The sequence below is a fragment of the Malaya genurostris genome, chromosome 2 (genome assembly GCF_030247185.1).
Source record: "Malaya genurostris strain Urasoe2022 chromosome 2, Malgen_1.1, whole genome shotgun sequence".
NCBI classification, from domain to species: domain Eukaryota; kingdom Metazoa; phylum Arthropoda; class Insecta; order Diptera; family Culicidae; genus Malaya; species Malaya genurostris.
In genome coordinates this window covers 238,174,212-238,194,954 of record NC_080571.1, presented here as the reverse complement: position 1 = coordinate 238,194,954, position 20,743 = coordinate 238,174,212, and the positions used below count along the sequence as shown (strand labels likewise).

At 37.2% G+C, this 20,743-nt stretch overlaps 1 protein-coding gene across 3 annotated transcripts in view; it reads left to right on the top strand.

Annotated features, from left to right (window-relative positions):
• LOC131428258 (trissin receptor) overlaps positions 1-20,743 on the top strand; it is a 280,163-nt gene that overhangs the window by 46,328 nt on the left and 213,092 nt on the right. The window contains exon 1 of one of the 3 annotated variants that reach the window (XM_058592051.1): positions 16,354-16,379. The exons of the other annotated variants lie outside the window; for them this stretch is intronic. The gene's annotated coding sequence lies outside the window, so the exon portion shown is untranslated. Of the gene's footprint in view, positions 1-16,353; positions 16,380-20,743 lie in introns of those variants that run through there. 3 annotated transcript variants of the gene reach the window in all.

Genomic DNA, 20,743 nt, shown 5'->3' with positions numbered 1-20,743 from the left:
ACTTCATTGTGACGGACAGTCTAAGCTCAATAGAAGCTCTCCGGGCAATGAAGCCAGGAAAGTATCCCCCATATTTCCTGGGAAAAATACGGGAACACTTGCGAACTTTATCTGAACGGTCTTATTTAATATCGTTAGTCTGGGTCCCTTCGCATTGTTCCATTCCAGGCAATGAAAAGGCAGACTCATTGGCTAAGGTGGGCGCATTAGAAGGTGATATTTATGAAAGACCAATCTGCTTCAATGAATTTTTCAGTATCTCTCGTCAGAAAACTCTCGAAAGTTGGCAAACTTCATGGAGCAATGGCGAACTGGGACGATGGCTACATTCCATTATCCCTAGGGTATCGACGAAACCTTGGTTCAGGGGGATGAACGTGAGTCGCGATTTCATTCGTGTTATGTCGCGGCTCATGTCAAATCACTACACCTTCAACGCACATCTCCGGCGTGTTGGGCTTGCGGAGAGCGGTCTCTGCACCTGTGGCGACGGTTATCAGGACATCGAGCATGTCGTGTGGTCGTGCGTAGAGTATCGTGACGCCAGGTCGAAGCTACTGGAATCCCTTAGGGCCCGAGGTAGACCGCCTGAGGTTCCGGTTCGGGATGTGTTGGCGAGTCGGGATAGTTTATATATGCTTCTCATATACCAGTACCTTAAACACATTGATATACAAGTGTAATGTGTTATCCCTCGCTCAGAAAGTATAAACTCCACCTACAGGTTCGACACTAACATCCGCCCGATTCTCTCGATCCCCGTCCCTGTCCACCATCTTCATTGGAACTAACAAGATCTTTTTTTGTCACTAACTTTTTCGTTACCCCTTCCCTGTCTCTTCACCATCTCGATGGCAACTAATTAGATCTTTATCGTTTTCAAACATTTTGTTCCCACATCCCCTTTTTACCCCGTTTCCACAATATTTACTTTTTTTTTTCATTCTCTTCCGTAACATCACCATCATCGTCCACGGAAGGCCGCCCCAGTCGAAAACCAGCATGCGGGCCACCCGCCGGGCCTTCGTAGCCTGGGGGTGTTTCCCGCGGACCCACACGGACCGAAGGATGCGGCCAACATGGATCTTCGCCAACGGCATATGGAAGACCCTCATGCGATATTCAATTCACCGGCCACTACCGATAGCTTCTCGAGAATCCGCTACCGCTACATTACATAATGATACTTTTCTAGTTTTAAGTTAGTCGTAATTAAGATTAGTAAATACCCTTGGCATCTTAGAGCTTAAGCAGTGTGCCTTAAAATTATACTATAATATTGAATAAAAATCATAAGTATTTCTGTGACTTTCTTTGAAGACTGTTCATTGAATAAAAACAGGAAAAGTTTATTCGGACCTAATCTAGCAAAATCCACAAATCTTGTTTATCCTGTAGTTACAGAGCCGGAAGAAGTATCCACAACAAATTCAGGAATTCCGTATAAAGCTGTAAGCTTATCCTTTGAATATATTAGTTTGTAAAAATAGATTTGGTCATCTCGAAGAAAGGTGCGAAAGATCCATTGTACAATTTTTAGCCACTATTTTCAATACTGGATTCCGAGACCCGGAATATCCAAAGTTGGTTTGTATGGCAAACAACAAATATGACCTACACATTGGAACAATTTTGAACCGGATTAAAAAGATTCTTCTCCTTCTTTTGCTTCGTCGAATCGGAAATCGGAAACTAGAATAGCCGGAGGTAATTTTATAGGTCTTATACTAACAATGGTAAAAGATTGGAATAGTCTCGAACCCAGTTTAGAATTGTTTTGGCTATGTCGCTTTAAGGGGCGCGTAGGGTCTAACACTTTTGAAAAATCATTTATTATTTTCTTTATATTTTCTTATAGTAAAACATTTGAAGAATTTTCTGTGAAATTTTCAAGCCTATTCGAACGAAACTCTGGAAGTTATGGACCTTCATCTATGGCTATCTCATTCTACGAAGAAGCAAGAGCTCGACGCACAGGCCCAAGATTTCTACTTCGATTGACTTCAAAACTTAACAAAACATTCTTGAAATGTTTCATTGCAACAAATTATAAAAGAAAAAAAAAAGATTTTTTGAAACTGTTAGGCCGTAAGGGCTCCCTGTAGTAATTCATTGTTTTCATTAATTTTATAGACTAAAACCTTTAAACGCGTTTTCCTCGAAAGCAGGTTTTGAAAGTCCGTGTCCATCGTCATCCAAAAAATACTGCACCAATTTTTTTCAAATTTTGTACACACTTTCTACATATAAAAAACCAGACACCAACGTTTTCCTTTTCGTTGTTTGTTACTTTGAAGAGGTTTAACAGCTACAAAATGGCGGATTTTTCGTGAAAAATCTTAGTTTTCACTTTGAACAATAACCAAAAATTTGAAAAATTAAAAAAAAAAATCAAATAGAAACGTTGGGGTCTAGAAAAACTTCTACTCTAAATATGCTGCGTTCATTTGTTCACTTCTGATTAGTCTGCGCTTAGATACAGTGGACACCGCAAATCATGATTTTTAAGAAGCGTTCTCGAAAATACTTCTTCACCGACTTATTTCTTAATATTTTTCCACGAAAAAATAACAAAATGTTTTACGAATGATGCATTTTACCATGCAAAACATTTGAATTTATTTTGTTGAACGATAATTCTGGAAAAAATCGCAAAAATTATGATATTTTCATCGTTTAGACCCTACCCCCCCCCCCCCCCCCCCCCCCCCCCTTAAGTAACAATATAACTCTTCACCCTGTAATTCAGGTACTGAAAGTCGTACCCGAATGAAATTGTGAAAAGTTTTGCATGGCACCATAAAACCTAAGTCTTTGCAAATCGGTCACGCTTTATCAGAGAATAGTGAGTAAGTAATCAGAAATTCAAATATTTACTCCAGTCACCCTGTAATTCCGGAACAGATGAAATATCAATACAATAATACCATACGAAATCGAAGGTCGATTTTTTATTGTAATTTTTTATTTGGCTCAAATTTTTCATCATCATTCTTTTTGTGATGCAAGGAGACAATTTTCATCATAAGTTCGCAAATTTTACCCTAGCCTTACTTTTGAGAAAGCACTAAGGAAAAATCCCCTAAAAATTTTCAACAATGTATATCCCAGAAGCGGTGGGTCCGACCTGGTATCTTCTGCAATGTTGTAAGTAATGTAAAATAAATAAAAAAATACATTACAGCTGTTGCAAATTAGTTTATTGCTGTTTTACTTTTTTTATACACCTAAACCTGCGTTTACGTAAACGTTTTTTACGTAACCTCTTTTTACGTAATCCTTTTTACGAACAAAATCCCAAATAACGTTATTTTTGTTTACGGTAGTAGTTCTACTTCGTAAAAAGAGGTATTTGCATACAATGAAAATCATTTCCCGCTCATTTATATTCCATGGAAATTACTACAATACGGGTATTTTCGGAATGGGTTTGATGAGTAGATGTCGGAAAACGATCTTCGAGATGGTTCTGAATTCCAAGATGGCGACTTCCGGTTTATTAATATTCCTTGAAAACCTTTACAATATGGGTATTTTTGGAACGGGTTTGATAACCACCTCAGAAAACTATGTTTGAGGTGGATCTGAATTCCAAGATGGCGACTTCTGGTTAATTGATATTCCTTGGAAACACTTTTAATATCTTTGGAACGGGTTCGAAGAGTACATGTCAGAAAACGATGTTTTGGTGGTTCAGTTCTTATATCCAAAATTTAACTTTATTATGGTACTTGTTCAGCGGTTTCAACAGTCTTGATAATTGCCGAACGCCAGCTGAAAGCTGGATTTTCGAAAATTCGAGACGACATAATCTAATGATACTATTCTAATATTCCATGTCGTAAAAGGCCACAAAAATAGGAACTCCTAAGTCAAGGTGTATTTCCGTGCCGATGGCTGAATGGCTGCAGGAGGTTAAACAATGCAGTCGTGAACGGAATATCTTGGGATTTTCCCTTACTGTGTTAAGCGAAGCTCTGGCACAGTGGACGACTTCTTTCTTCGCAACTCGTGGGATTTAAATGATTAAAACATTTAAAAAAATCCTTACATGGTTCGCTATAGGCGATTATAAGCCAATATATTTGGTTTCTTGTAGTTGTTGTACGGTAAGTGCTGGAGGTGGAGTGTTCGTTACTTTAATTGATAATGGTTAGAGTAGCACAAATCAATCTCCAGCACAAACGTACAGCAACTATGAATCTATCCAGACTTCTGCAAGAAGGTAAAGCTTCTTTAGCTTTGGTTCAAGAACCATATTTCCAAAAGGGAAACTTCTACGTTGGAAAATTGTTAAACCCAGTCTTTGTTGCCTTTAACAAGACCGGAATGACTAATCCACGTGAAATGCCTCGAGCATGCATACTTGCAAATAGTGCTCTCGATGTCTCTCTCATATCGGAGCTCACAACTCGGGATATTTGTGCTGTCACAGTTGGTATGACTACTGATGGCATAGACAGGAAATATGTCTATTGTTCGGCATATTTGCCGCATAACCAACCTTCGCCAAGCGATGACTTCAAAAAGGTTGTATCATACTGCTGCAAAAGTGATTTACCGCTTGTAATCGGCAGTGACATAAATGCTCACCATATCATTTGGGGCAGCACAGATATTAATTCGAGAGGCTCTGATATGATGGAATTTGTGAGCAGTACAAACCTGCACATAGTCAATGCAGGAAACCGTCCAACTTTTGCGAGATCTGGCAGAGAGGAGGTTTTGGACGTAACTCTCTGCTCTGATAGAATTGCGCATGAGTTGGTGAATTGGCTCGTCTCCGATGAGCTCGAACCTTCGTTGTCTGATCATAAGTACATATTCTTTGATCATTCAAACGTTAAATTTGATATTATCACATATCGTAATCCCAAATCTACAAACTGAGACCTCTATGAAGAGGGCTTTGCGACTAGATTTTACGGGTACCAACCAACAATTGAAACCCCAATTGATTTGGAAAATGTTGTCGACGAGACAAACTCACTCATAGTTGCAGCATATGAAGAGGCTTGTCCACTTCGGATTGTGCGAGCTACTAGAGGAACTCCTTGGTGGAATGCTGAACTTGCTAGACTAAGGAAACTATGCAGAAGAGCTTGGAACCACCGTCGCAGAAATGGGTCGGAGGCATTCGTGTTGGCTCGAAGGGCTTACAAAAATGCTCTTCGATCGTCTGAGCGAAGTGGTTGGAAAAGCCTCTGCACAAATGTCTCTAGTCTCAACGAGGCTAGCAGATTAAATAAGTTACTTTCGAAGTCTAAGGACTTTAATGTCAGTTTCTTAAGAACTTCAGATGGTGAACACTTGTCTGATGAAGGTGATGTACTTCACTATCTTTTTAACACTCACTTTCCAGGATGTATGGATCCATCACCGACAGCTCTTCCCGAGACTTTTTCAGGTAGTTACGATTCTTGGGCCCTTGCTCGAAGCGTTGTGACGATTGAATCGGTCAAATGGGCAGTTGAGAGTTTTGCTTCGTACAAGTCTCCTGGAAAGGATGGAGTTTTCCCAGTGTTACTGCAGAAAGGGTATGAACATTTCAAACATGTTTTGAAGAAAATACTTACTTTTAGTCTTGCGACAGGATATATTCCAAGAGCCTGGCAGGAAATAATTGTCAAATTTATTCCCAAAGGCGGTCGCGACACTTATGAGGAAGCGAAGAGTTTCAGGCCTATCAGTCTAAGCTCATTTCTTCTTAAAACAGTGGAACGCATAGTCGATCACTATATCAGAAATGTTAGTTTGGACCTGCATCCGCTACATGGAATGCAACATGCTTACCAGCGTGGAAAGTCCACTACAACCCTGTTACATGATGTTGTGTACAACATTGAAAAAGCTTTCTCACAAAAGCAATCTTGCTTGGGAGTTTTCCTAGATATTGAAGGTGCCTTTGATAACATGTCTTTCAATTCAATTCTGGAAGCAGCCCGTGGTCATGGCATACCTTCAAGTATCACAAATTGGATACACGCAATGCTTAGCAATCGACTTCTTTGTTCATCGCTTCGGCAAGCAGAGATTAGAAAGCTAAGTGTCTGTGGGTGTCCTCAAGGTGGTGTACTATCCCCACTTTTATGGAACCTTGTCGCTGATGGTTTGTTAAGGAAACTTAATAACCTTGGATTTCCGACTTATGGTTTTGCCGACGATTATCATATATTGATGACCGGTATAAGCATTAACACTCTCTTTGATTTAATGCAGCAAGCCCTGCGATCTGTTGAACAATGGTGTTGTCAGGTTGGATTATCTGTAAATCCGGGCAAAACATCAATGGTGCTTTTCACTCATCGTAGGATAATCACAGGAGCTCGTCCGTTGCAGTTCTTTGGTTCAGAGGTGACTGTGGTCAAACAAGTTAAATACGTCGGGGTTATTCTTGACTCAAAACTGAATTGGTCTGCTCACATTGACTTCAGAATTAAAAGAGCTTGCATGGCTTTCGGCCAATGTAGACGAGCTTTTGGAAAATCATGGGGACTCAAACCCAGATATATTCATTGGATCTACACAACTATTGTTAGACCAATTTTAGCATATGGATGTCTTGTATGGTGGCAGAAAGGAGAAGTCGCGACAGTTCAGTCAAAGCTAAATCATCTCCAAAGGATGGTCCTAATGGCGATGACAGGAGCATTCACGACAACTCCTACTGCTGCTCTAGAGGCGCTACTGTGCATTAAACCACTACATGTGTTCCTAAAACAAGAAGCATTATCTTGTGCATATCGTCTTAAGGTTACAGGGCTTTGGAACAGTAACCCATTAGATTATGCTACCAGCCACACTCGCTTGTGGTCTCAAATGGTTACGTGGGATGAGTATTTACTCGCTCCTAGTGACCTAACTCTCACATGCAGTTTTCCTTTCAAAACATTCAATGTGAGCTATCCTTTTCGTGAGGAATGGTTGTCTGGTTGTCTGGAACGACAACTTGATGAACACATAGTTTGTTATACGGACGGTTCTCTGTTGAATGGTCGTGCTGGTGCTGGTGTCTACTGTCGTGAAATGAGGCTGGAGCAGTCTCATTCACTTGGTAGATACTGTACTGTGTTTCAAGCAGAAATCTACGCGATTCTGTGTGGAGTACAATCGGCACTTCAGCAGAGGATCTGTGGTAAGCGAATTTATTTTTGTTCCGACAGTCAGGCAGCCTTAAAAGCACTCAGTTCGAATGACTCACGGTCGAATCTAGTGATCGCATGTCGAACTCAAATTGAAGACCTCAGCATTTCAAATGCTGTTTACTTCTTATGAGTACCCGGCCATTCTGGTATTACTGGAAATGAATGGGCTGATGAGTTGGCTAGAGCTGGTGCAACGAATGATTTCGTTGGTCCTGAACCAGCTTTACCACTTTCAACTAGTTGGATAAAGCACAAGATTCGTTCTTGGGCTGTATCCAAACATGCCAGCTACTGGCGCAGCTTGCAAACTTGCGCTCAGACAAAAGCATTTCTACCAGATTTAAATCTGAAAATGTCAAAGTGTCTACTGCATTTCTCCAAGCATCATTGCAGTATTCTGGTCAGAGCTCTGACTGGACATTGCAAACTCAATTATCACATGGCTACTATTCAACGTGCTGAGTATTATTCGTGTGATTTGTGTGAATGCGATTATGGTACTTCATATCATCTGATATGTAACTGTCCCGCATTGACGCAGCTACGTATCCGGGTTTTTGGTTCTCCATACATGGTTGAGTCTGTGTATGCGGAGCTAAAATTGAAGGATATTCTCTCGTTTCTTACCCAATGTGGTAAGGAGCTATAGTCAGAAGGGTTCATCGTTCTTCCTGGAGTGAATGAATCCCTTCTGTATTTACCTTAAATAGGGTTTAGCAGATTGTTTGGCATCTTTTAGGGGGTGCCGAATTTACTTCTGCTCGTACATACTGCGAATCGTTCTGCATTCTTCCGGGAGTGCAGAATGGTGTCGCTTTTGTAAGATCTTCAAATCCTCTCGGGGGTTGGAGGTTTTATTAACAGCGGACTGTTCGGGACCTCGTAGAGGTTCAGAATTTACTTCTGCTTCCACTAAATGTGATCCTCAGCAGATTGTTCGGCATCCCTTAGTGGTGCAGAATTTACTTCTGCTTTTATGTGTTTTTGTGTCGTCAATTTTTCCCATCCTCCTAGTCCAACCCTTACCATTTCCTTTCAATCCTTCCCTCTTATATATCGGGAAAATGATGCTAAAAACATATTGATGGCAAGGCACAAATCTCCAAATATCAAGGGGAACGTGCCATTTGAGCCAATTTGTTCTGATTCCTGATTCCTGATTATTGATATTCCTTGAAAACCTTTACAATATGGGTATTTTTGGAACGGGTTTGATAACCACCTCAGAAAACTATGTTTGAGGTGGTTCTGAATTCCAAGATGGCGACTTCTGGTTAATTGATATTCCTTGAAAACACTTTTAATATCTTTGGAATGGGTTCGATGAGTACATGTCAGAAAACGATGTTTTGGTGGTTCAGTTCTTATATCCAAAATTTAACTTTATTATGGTACTTGTTCAGCGGCTTCAACAGTCTTGATAATTGCCGAATGCCAGCTGAAAGCTGGATTTTCGAAAATTCGAGACGACATAATCTAATGATACTATTCTAATTTTAAGTTAGTCGTTAATTAAGGTTAGAAAATATCCTTAGCATCTTAGAGCTTAAGCAGTATACCCAAAAATATATTATACTATTGAATAAAAAAAAAGTGTTTATAATCTGAAATTGATTTGTCTAGTATTGTAATCTTTTTACCTTTTTTTATAAATATAAAAAATAGATATAGAATTCGCTCAAACTTTAGAAAAATTTTCCGAGGCCCGGAGGGCCGAATGTCATATACCAATCGATTCAGCTCGACGAACTGAGCAAATGTCCGTGTGTGTGTATGTGTGTGTGTGTATGTGTGTTGTCAACTAAGAGGTCGAGATCTCAGAGATGGCTGGACCGATTTTGATCAAACTAGTCGCAAATGAAAGGTCTCCCCGTCACCCAGAACGCTATTGAATGGTTTTGAGATCGGATGTTTACTTTTTGAGTTATACGTAGTTTTATGTCAAAATTTTCAGTGTTTTGACAGTATTTGTCACAATTGACCTTGAAAACAAAATATATTTTCAGACTTAGATTCCGCACGCTAATAGCTATCCAACAAGCCATAGATTGTTAAAATCCGGTCATTTTTAACGGAGATATCGAAATTTTTGTGAAAGCGAATTTTTCCCCTATTCCAGCAGTAGAAGTTTTGAGCGCTGTCTGGCAAAGAAATGCTTGGGAGCAACATAAAACACGATTTTTTATACTGTTACATACATTTGTTTCTAAGTAACCATAAGACTATGTACAGCATGATATTTTGCTTCGGATCGATTTTAGCACGGTTCGTATTTGGCAACATAATCGTTTGAATGTGACATATCTAAACCAGATGGTGGCAAAGATGGCAGAATTTTCGAGTTGAAAGCAATTCTATAATTATATTGATTTAAACTACTTACAGCAATAAATGCTGGAAGAACATAACAGCCATATACCATTCGAATCAGTTCGTCGAGATTAGCGTGTGTGACAAATAATTTCACTTATTTTTGTTTCGGAGATGATTCAACCGTTTTCTACAAACTCAGATTCATATGAAAAGTCGTATACTCCTAAACAAGATTCCTGAGTTATGTTTGGCTCCATCCTCTGGTTCCGGAACTATAGGATAATATGTGAAACGAAATTAAAACTGTGTAACTCATTATTCTCGTAGATGGCTGAACTAATCTAAGATTCAAATGAAATCTAAGAATCATCTAAGATTCAAATGAAAAGTTTTAAGATTCTATAAAACGTCTTGTTTTTCAATCAGATCCAACTTCCAGTTTCGGAGATACAGGGTGATTGGTATAAAAATGTCTATTTCACAATAATTAATCAGGTTTATCGGGTTAGCAGATTTTGATAATCGATAACCAAATAAACTTATTTCATTTTTGGTTGTATTCAGTTTTCGTTCCGGAAGGCACTCAAAAATTTAATTCGCACTACGATTCCTCAAAGATGTCTACATTGAATTTCAATCATTTCGAAACAAATGTAAACTATACAGCTACTCAGGTGAATTTGTCTGACTTCGGCTACACCGAATTTCGAATTCGGGTTCCATTATCGAATCGTTTCTCATATAAAGCCAAATCGAATTTCAGAAACAACAGTTCAAATTTAAATAAATCCAATTTTATCCAATTCTAACTTCCGATTCTGGAATTGTAGCAGGGTGAATTTTTAAAATTCTAAGCGATATAGAAGATGACAATCCCGAAAAGCTTTAAAGTTGGACTCACAAATATTGCAATTTATTCGTCATATTGCTATACGAATCGGTTTGGATTATGCTGGTTCCTGAATACCGGCTCTGGAAGTACCTTAAATTATCCTAAACTCTAAAGCGGAAATTACTTCGACATATCATGGAATGTTTAATCGATTGTTACACTTTTAGATTTAAATTCGATCCGATTTGCAGAGAGTGAGTAATGAGTGTTTAAAATCTCAAATTGCCACTTAAAACGACGGACATTAGAATAATGTCATGAAAACTGAAACACCGAAGAATATTCATTCAAAAAACACATGCGGATTGATAAAAAAAGGTATCATCTCACTGCTAGGTGGATTAAGCACGTTTTTTTACTTAAACCGGCTATAATTTAGATCTCCCACAGATAATAAGATACTGCTTCGAAATTATAATCTCTTACTAATGGAAACCGTTCCGAAAATATGCATATTGTGAAGGTGTTGGAACAATTCGAGTGATATCGACACAAATTGTAAGGGAATTGTAATTAACCGAACGTCGCCATTTTGGATTTCGGAACGTCCTCGAACATCGTCTTCCTACATCTACTCATCAAACCCGTTTCGAAAATATCCATATTCTGACAGTTTGTCACGACATCCTTTTCCTGAAAATACTAATAATTTTTGTTTTATAGTTATCCAAAAATTCCAAATAACGTAAACTTTTTTGACGTCATAAATCGATTCACGAAGTTCCGATTATTGCGTAAATGGAAGTTTGGATGTAAATATAAATAAATCGATATTTGCAGACAATATATGTCACAATTGACCTTTAAAACAGAATATGTTTTGAGACCCAGATTCCGCACGGTAATGGCTTACCAACGAGTCATAGATTGTTTAAATATGTACATTTTTAACGAAGATATCGATATTGTGGTGTAAGCGACTTTTCCCTTTATTCCAGTTGTAGGATGTTTCGGAGCAAAGTGAAACACGATTTTCAAAACTGTTTTATGCAATTGTTTCTTAGAACTATAAATAGCTCTCTTATTCATGACGTTTCGATTTTAGCAACATAATCGTTCGAACATTATATATGTATTAGAAATATGAGCCTATATTCAAATTCAAAACAATTTCATATTTATATTGATTTATACTGCTTGCAAGAATAATTGTTGGAAGAACACAACTTATTACACTTTTATACCATTCGAAGAAGTTCGTCGAGACAAGCAAAGTTATGTGTGAAAAATAATTTCATTAGTTTTTCTGGGGACATGGCTTAACAGATTTCTACAAACTTAGACACACATGAACAGTTCTATGATCACAAATAAGGTTTCTGAATTTCATTTGGATCCGACTTCTGGTGTCGGAACGACAGAATGATATATGTAATGAAATTAAAACAATGTCATTCATTTTGCTCGTAGATGATTGTCCATCTAATATTCAAATGAAAGGTATTTACGTCCCATAAACATTTTTTTTTATAATCAGATTAGACTTCTGGTTCAGGAGATACAGGGTGATTGGTGTAAAACTTTCACATAAATTTATCAGGTTTATCGGGTTCACAGATTTTGACAGAAAGGAATGCTTAATCGATTGTCACACGTTTAGATTGAAAGGAATAATTTTAAGGTGTCATTCAATTTCTATCTTCGGCGCGCTTTGCAGTTCCAAAATAACAAAATTCCAATTTCAAACAGTCATTTAAAACAACGGAAGTATATTCGCACAAAAAATACATGCGGATTGATAAAAAAGTTACCATTTTACTGCTAGGTGGATTTAGCACGTTTTTTCATAAAATTTTGTTGAAAATATATAAAAAAAAAACAAAAAAATTCACCTGTACCACCATTTTATCCAGGGATATACATTTTTTAAAATTTTCAAGGGATTATTTCTTAGTCCCTTCTCAAAAGTAAGGCTAGAATTAAAATGGCGAACTGATGACGCAAATTGTTTGGCCATAAATAACGCTTATAACTGAATAGCTCAGTAGCAGATATTCGTAGCCGCACCGTGATTCTGATTTATTGACCGCGATTGGAAACTTCTCATCATATGGTTACGGTACTGATAGACTCGGTTGTGTTTTCAAATCAAAGCTTAGGTGTTGGTTTTCTTTTTTCTTAGAGCGCGTATGAAATTGAACAAATCAAGTTGTGTGCATTGTTCGTAACGGTGTGTGTTTGCTTACTTCTTCCGTACCGGTTTACTATCGTCATTTTAAATGACGGTTTGAATGTTTTGACGCTCGTCGCCCTGTAATTGCGGAACCGAAAGTCGGATCCGGATTAAATTTTACAGTAGTTTTGTAAACAATGTGAGCTTTATTTTACATCAATATTTGGGAAAATATGTTCAAGCATCACTAAAAATTCGAAGCTAGTTCTATTTTTGACGTTTTTCTTCACTACTTTCGATGCTTCCGGAGCAGGAAATCTGTATTTCTCTGTATCTCCGGAACCAGATGCAGGATCGGAATGAAATTCAATAGTAGGCTATGGGACCATAAGACCTTTCATTTGAATCTTAGATTGTGAAAATCAATGCAGCCATCTCCGAGAATAGTGAGTGCATATTGTTGTTACACACAAACACACATACACACACACACACATTTGCTCAATTCGTCGAGTTGGTATATGACATTCCATATGACGGTTTCCACAGTGATTGCATAGCCTTTCTTTATGATAAAGGCAAAACGGTCATGCGGGCACGATATTGTTGGATAAAAGATCACTAGAAACGAAGTTTTCTTTTCAATTACATACACCTCAAACCCAACTGTCGTAGATAATTGCGGTTTTACGAGCTATAATTGATTTCCATGCTTTCGTCTTCAGTGTTTTATTGGTTTTCTTCTCCCCGGGAGTTTGATGATTGATAGCAAGTTATTACTGCTATAAAATCGGTTAATTCGACAGTATAGATTAAAACCAAAGTTTTAATTACTTTGCAAAAAACAATTATGAAGTCTGGTTGTGGGTTACAAAGCCGGAAAGTCGGTCGTATTTTTTTCCAGGAACAACTTTTGCTTTCTCAATACGGTGCTGCACGTGCACAAGCCAAGCATGCATTCGAAGCCTCGGAAGGTTGCTACTGCATTATCGAAGTATTTTTTGCTGTATAATTTGTTCATTCCCGGGTTGCAGCATACAGGAGCACACATTTTCTCGAGTAATTGAAATGGAAACGATAAAGCTTATCGCCACAGAAACTAATATTCTGCACATTCTAGTTTTAATTTTTCCAGCGGCACCAACAACACCGGAGTAGCTTGCCAAAGTGAACCAAAGCCATAACTTTATACGCGTGAGCAAAAAAATTGAACATTAAATTTAATTTGCGTCGTAAGGAGCACCACTCATATCCTCCTTGGCATGAAAGGAAAATGGAAATGGCAAAATTCTATCTTTCGGTTTTATTATTTGACAAAGGCAGAAATAGATCAAATCTAATATTAGCTTCCGCTTTAATGCGAGAGTAAATGCGCCAACATTTTTATTATTTCCGCGTGTTTACCGTGTCTTAGCTTGATTCTGTGCTAGAAGAAGCATCAAAAGGAAATAGCTGATGTCATTGAGGTAAAATAAATAATCACCGCTGTTCCAAATTACATAGCTATGAGCTACTTAGGTTCTATTTAGATTTTTGTTTGTGGGCTCTTATTTAGTTTTAGAAAAGCTCATTCGTTAAAAAGTTAATCAAGACCATCTTGACTGGCATGAAGAACATTTACGTTAGCAGAACCATCGACAAACACCAGGACTCAGGGTGTAACTCTGCAAGGAAACATCTCGAAATGTATATGTGCAATACCCAGACTGCTTTGCTATTATGATTTGATGTTCTAGAGCTATAGTCTGCGAAAAACATTCACTTACTTTCGTTCCTCGTTTCTAGGTTGTTCCTACTGTTTTAATCCACCTAATGGTCTAATGATGCCTTTCTCATATTACTCATTATCTCCTGTCAAAATACTTTAGATTGAATAAAGTACAGAAACCAATTTTTCGAAGCCTTCTTTTGCATAATACATTTATACCTTATATTTTAATTTAGATCAACGAAAAGAGATTTAATCATATATGAGAAAATGAAGTGAGCTCCTTTCTAATGATTTATACCACTATTTCGGATACTTCCGGAGCCGTTAACTGTAGACCAATATAATGAAATTTGATCTCAATTTTACGAAAATCGGTCTTGCCATATCTAAGAAATGCGTCCCAATTTGACATTTTGGAACATTATTTCCGGTACATCCTGCAATGAAAACCAATTACCAGTAAAACTGAAACACACGAAGAAACAGTCTAATAGAACAGAAGAAGCGAGCATGTTCAGCTGTGCTCGGGCGCCAAACCGTTCAAATATATTCATATCTCTAAAGGGCGAATTTCGCAGCAAAGTTGGCAACACTCTCTAAGATTTGAATGACACTTTCTGAACCTGTAGCTTCATCACAATAACCCACTTTACATACTCTGTTTTTGGAAAATTGATCTAGACTGCCTTTTGAAAAGGGTCATATAGAATGGCTATGCAATCACTGTGAAAACCGACTTCTTAACCGAGGCCTGGAGGGCTGAATGTCATATACCATTTAACTCAGCTCAACGAACTGAGCATAGGTCTGTGTGTGTGCGAACCCGAACTAAAACACCCTAAGCTTCGTTCCCCTCATCCTGCCGGGACTACCATAAGGTATTACTTCGGCAGGGGGGCTGTGCTGAAGCACCACCACTCTCGCTTCGCTGACGCCTCGACGTCGAGAAAAGTGAGTGTATATATATGTATGTATGTAACAAATATATACACTCACTTTTCTCGGAGATGGCTGAACCGATTTTCACAAACTAAGATTCAAATGAAAGGTCTCATGGTCCCATAGCCCTCCCGATCCGACTTCCGGTTCCGGATATATAGGATAATTTGCTCAAAAAAAATGGAAAAAACTATGCACTCACTTTTTTCAGAGATGGCTGAACCGATTTTCACTAACTCGAATTCAAATAAACGGTCTAACAGTGGCATAGCCTGCTATTGAATTTCATTTGGATCCGACTTCCGGTTCCAAAGTTACATGGTAATTTGTGAAAATTAGCGAAAAAGTGTGCACTCAGTTTTCTTTAAAACGGCTCAACCGATTTTCACAAACTAAAATTCAAATGAAATGTCTTGAAGTTTTCTAAAAATTTCTAGAACATTTTATCCGGATCCGATTTCCGGTTCCCGAACTAAAATGTGATAAGTGGAACATTACCAATTTCATTAGCACGAACGATGGTCAAAAACAGGTACAAATCCCATGAAACTGTCTGATAATTGTTTCTAGTTTGCAGAGCTTATTAGTTTGTGGGCAAAAAAACCTACTGGTCCCTCCTTTTCCTGTTCCGGAAGCCCTGAAGAAAAACTCCAAAAATTGAACTCACTTCGATTTATCTGCGATGCTTGAACTGATTTTCACAAATCTTGATTTGAATTGAAGCTCATATTATCTTCAAAGCTACTGTGAAATTTCATCCGAATCCGACTTCCGGTTCCGCAGTTACAAGGCGATGAGTTTTAAAGTATTCAAATCGCCATATAGATTGACAATATGTACAACACCGAAATAAGAAGAAAACACAAAACGAACGATACGTGCTTTGTTCTATTTCATACACGCTATGAAGAAATCGAAACGGTTACGTATGTCTGCTGTTTGTGTGTGATATTGGTAAAAGACGGTGCTGCGGTTGATAAAACTTTAAGCTATTCTGTGATAAGCGCGACCGAAAGAATAAACGAATGTCATTAAATTCATGCTGTTTAGTTTGACTTACATATGCAGAAGTAACAGAAACGCAGGCTCGCTTCGTTTGTTAGATTTCGTCTAATTGGTTTAATCGAAATAGAGCATGAGATAGTAGGTCCAGGTTTGACTAGGTTCAAAACTGTTCCCATTTGCAGGTCATATGTGTTGCTGGCAAACAAACTAACTTCGGCTATTCCGGTCATCTGAATCCGGTTTCGGAAGAATTAAAAATAGGTAACTGAAAAAATGCAAAAAGATCTCACTCGCTCTCCTTCAAGATGGCCAAATCGATTCTCACAAATTTTTTGGTTCAAAGGATAAGACTTACAGTTTCATACGGAATTCCTAAATTTGTTGTGGATACTATTTCCGGTTCCGAAACTACTGGATAAACAGGATTGGAAAAGTATGTTAGATTAGGTCCGAACAAACTTTCCTATTTCTATTCAATGAACAGTTGTTTTAGCGGATTCCTCAGTAATATTTTTGATTTTTTTTCATAAATACGTCTATTTCTTAAGGCAGTTTACATAAGCTTTTCTTCGCCGTAGTATCACTTTTTCATAATATTCTTATCCTAATTTAATTCTAACATAGTCACAACGTTTTGAATTTATTAAAGCATATTCTCTTATTACTTAAATATCATCTTAGGTAACTCGTCATTAATTATGAAATCTACTAGGAAATATTATTTGAACCAAACGATTAACTTCTATAAATTATAAAATAAGCTGTTATTTTCAGACATTTTGTTGATAATTTCATAAACTGTTTCGAGTTTGTTCGTATCATTACATAATTTTTATTCTAATTTAGCTATTGGTTGAACTCATGGACGCAGCTGGGATCAGAACTAAGCCTTAAAAGGGGTCTTTATTAAATTGAAACTCCAATTTTCTCCAATATAAAATGATAAATAAGTTTCATGTATAAAAGGTCACGACAAGCAAGAATGTCTCGAACTGGGATATTGGATAGTCTACCTTGGGTACGCAATGAATTTATGAGTTGAGATCTAACATCACGATACTCCACGCATGTCCAAACGACATGATCAATATCGCGATAACCTTCGCCACAAGCACAATGATTAGTCTCGGAAACTCCAATTCGAAGGAGATGTGCATCTAACGCGTAGTGATTGGACATGAGTCTGGACATCACACGAATAAAATCCCTACTCACATCCAGTCCCCTGAACCATGCCTTTGTCGATATTTTAGAAATAAATGAGTGCATCCTCCGACCCAGATCATCTGTATCCCAAGAAGCTTGCCAGCTGGCAAGTGTTTTTGGTGAGACGTGCTATAGAATTAGTTGAAAGCAATCGGTCTCTTACAAATTTCACCCTCAATAGCAACAAGTTTGGTTGAAATACCGGCTCTTTCATTGCCTGGAATGGAGCAATGAGCCGGGACCCAAACTATTGTGATTTGATGATTATTATTCAATATGTCGTTCAAGTACTGTATTATTTAGCCCACGAAAAACGGTTCATTTTTGCCAGTAGCGCTTGAGCGAATGGCTTTAATTGCACTCAGACTATCTGTGAAGAGAAAATGATGGTTTCTAGATAATGTGACGATTACACTCAAACTATAATGAACTGCTGCTAACTCTGCTATATAAACAGATGCAGGTTCTTGAAGCCTAAATGAAGCCGAAACATTATTGTTGAATATACCAAACCCAGTAGCCTCTTCAATTCGTGATCCGTCCGTGTAAAATATTTTCTCAGAGTCAATATGCCTGAACTTACTTGTAAATATTTTTGGGATTTCCATCGAGCGTAGGTGTTCCGGGATTTCACGCACTTCGTGCTGCATGGATGTGTCGAAAAATAAAGTTTAGTCAGGGAACAGAATTATTTCCGTTGGAATTGAATTTGAATTTCATTGAATTCGAAAATTGTGATTTTTTAATAATCGACTTTAAATTTTTAAAATCATTGTTTTCCAATGCAGAATTCAAATAGACGAATTTCACGCCAAATCGTATTTGGATTGGGCAACACCCTTTCAGATCTGAATGAAACTATCTCGATATATAGCTTTTATCACAAAAAGCCACTTTTCTTACTTCATTGTTAAAAAATTGTTCTAGACCGTCATTTGAAAAGGGCTAGATTTTTTTACCAATTGTTTTTTCTGGCCAACTTTATATTGTCTAGAAATGACAAATCCTTAAAAATTTTGTTGTGCTAGTGATGTTCACAAAATAAGTCTAATTTTCGAATGGAAATACTGTAAAAATTACCTATCGAATCCTATACCGAAAAAAAAAATCGATTTCAAAATTTAAAGTCGAATTATAAAAAACACCATTCTTTCTTTGAATGATATTTTGTTCCAACATAGATAATTATGTTCCCTTCCAACCTTCTATATGTAGCAAGATGGGAATTTTTGATGAAGAAACCGTTTATCTAACAAAAAGTTGTTCTTATCTAGAACTGATACTCTTTGCTAATAACGGACAAACGGAAATATATTAGGTGTAATTATTTCACAAATTGAGTTTCGGTTAAATCTTGGATGATAATAATTTTCAGTTTAGTTTAATTTTAGATAAAATTTTAGATAAAAGAAAACACTGAACAAAAAATTCTGTTTGGACAACAAATGGTTTTCGTAAAAAAACCCTTTTCTCCTTAAAAGTGTCCATCTTATACATCCATCTTCAGGGCAACTAAAATATTATACATTATTTAGTAATTGAAATTTTCACAAAATACAATGGTTTCACAAAATGTACTTCACAACGACTACAAAATTTTTTCGTCAAGTTAAATACACACGTCTGTTGAATACACAGAGTGTTCTAGAAGTCCCAGACCCAAACCTAACTAAACTTTGTTTTCTATTTTGGAAACAGAAAAATCCTCGTTGAACTAAATATCAAAGAAAATGTTCAAAAATGATTTTTTTTGCATTTACTTTTTATAAAGAAGAATAAATTTTCTACGTTTTTCGTTTCGTGATCATAAGCGTACGATTTTTTTAGGAATTAAATTAGCTTAAGTACAAAAAAGTTTAAACACACAAAATCTGTTGCCTAAATACTAAGAAAAAATTTCAGCAGTGGTTTAGTATCGTAAGAAGTTTCAGACTTTTAGGCTCAGGAAAATATGGAAAAATTTAGGTAAATTTATTTTAGTCTTGGAACTATTTGATATGAAAAAAAACAATTAATTAATTCGGTTCTGCAATGTTGTTTTCTATAGCGGTGTGCGTGTTTTTCCGATAGTTTTCAGAACTGCCAATTCTACAGAGCTTCAAATTTTTCTTTAAAACTCGAAAACTGATAGAGATCAATAAAAATGATGATGATATTTCTGTTCCTATGGAAAGACACTAGCGCGTGATGTAGGTTGCTATTAGAGAATTATTACTGTCTTGTTGAAAAATGAATTTCCCAAATGGCGTAAAAAATGAAAAATGAATTTCCACGCTCTCCCATACATATCTACAGAAAATAGTATCTGATGCCAAATCAATCAAAAACTTAATGCATTTGTGTATGAAATTTATTATGATAGCATTTATAATGTCACTACGGCCAGCCGTGTCTCGTAGAAATGATTAGATCGAGAAACAGCTGGACAGTTCGGTCAGAGTGAAAGTTTTTCAGAAACTTTTTATCATATATTTTCATATCTCTCATCTGGCTCTGTTTTTTCGATCCAAAAACAATTTGCTGGCTCCAAAGCCCACATTTTGTATCTCAAATCACCGGGTAACGTCAATCACGTTTAGTATAAAGTACTAAGGCTTTAAGAGCAAATTCTTATACGCCTAAGAAAAAGTTTTCAACGACGGAAAGCTTTTTGATCAATGCTCTGGGGTGTTCTCTGTCTTCTCATTATACGGACATTGTACCTTAATCTCTCATTGGTCGAAATAACTCACTTTTCAACTAATTACTCGTTCTACAGCTTACAAATATCTTTGTAATCGGGTCTTAACATCGCTCGCAAGAAACAAGTTTTATGTGTAAAATATGCAAAACTTCGCAGCAAAAATTTTACTAACACTGATCAAATTTCACTTACCTCCCAAGTCATTGAATTTAATGAAAATATTCAACAACGGCTCATAGTTCCGTTAGATCGAGCGAATTTTGGAGCCGGCATGAATATGGGTTCGGTTACTGTGCATACTTTCAAATTTCACAGACTACCGTTCCATAGGGACAAATTTTGTTTCTTTGAATGCGAGCAAGAGAAGTTCTATTTGCATAATATTCTTATGAAAACATGCCTAGGCTTATGCCTGTTCGGCCTCCCGCTTACTTGAAAATGGTCTGATTCAAATCGATAAATGAATCCTTTGTGAGACTCTTCCCAAGTTGCCTGTCTATTTACGAAATCCAGAGTACATGTATTTATATTTCTACTAGGAGTGAGCAGTTCAATGGCATCTGGTCCATTTTGAGAAGTCCTTATTTAAAGAGATGTCTGCTGAATGTTCACCATTCACACTATACGGCAATTCAAGAAATTATTTGAACTAAAAGGCTCTTGCAGCTACCCAGCTTTTAAATTTAAAGCGCCTATCGTCTAAGAACACTTTTTAATGGGCAAATGTCAAAGGATA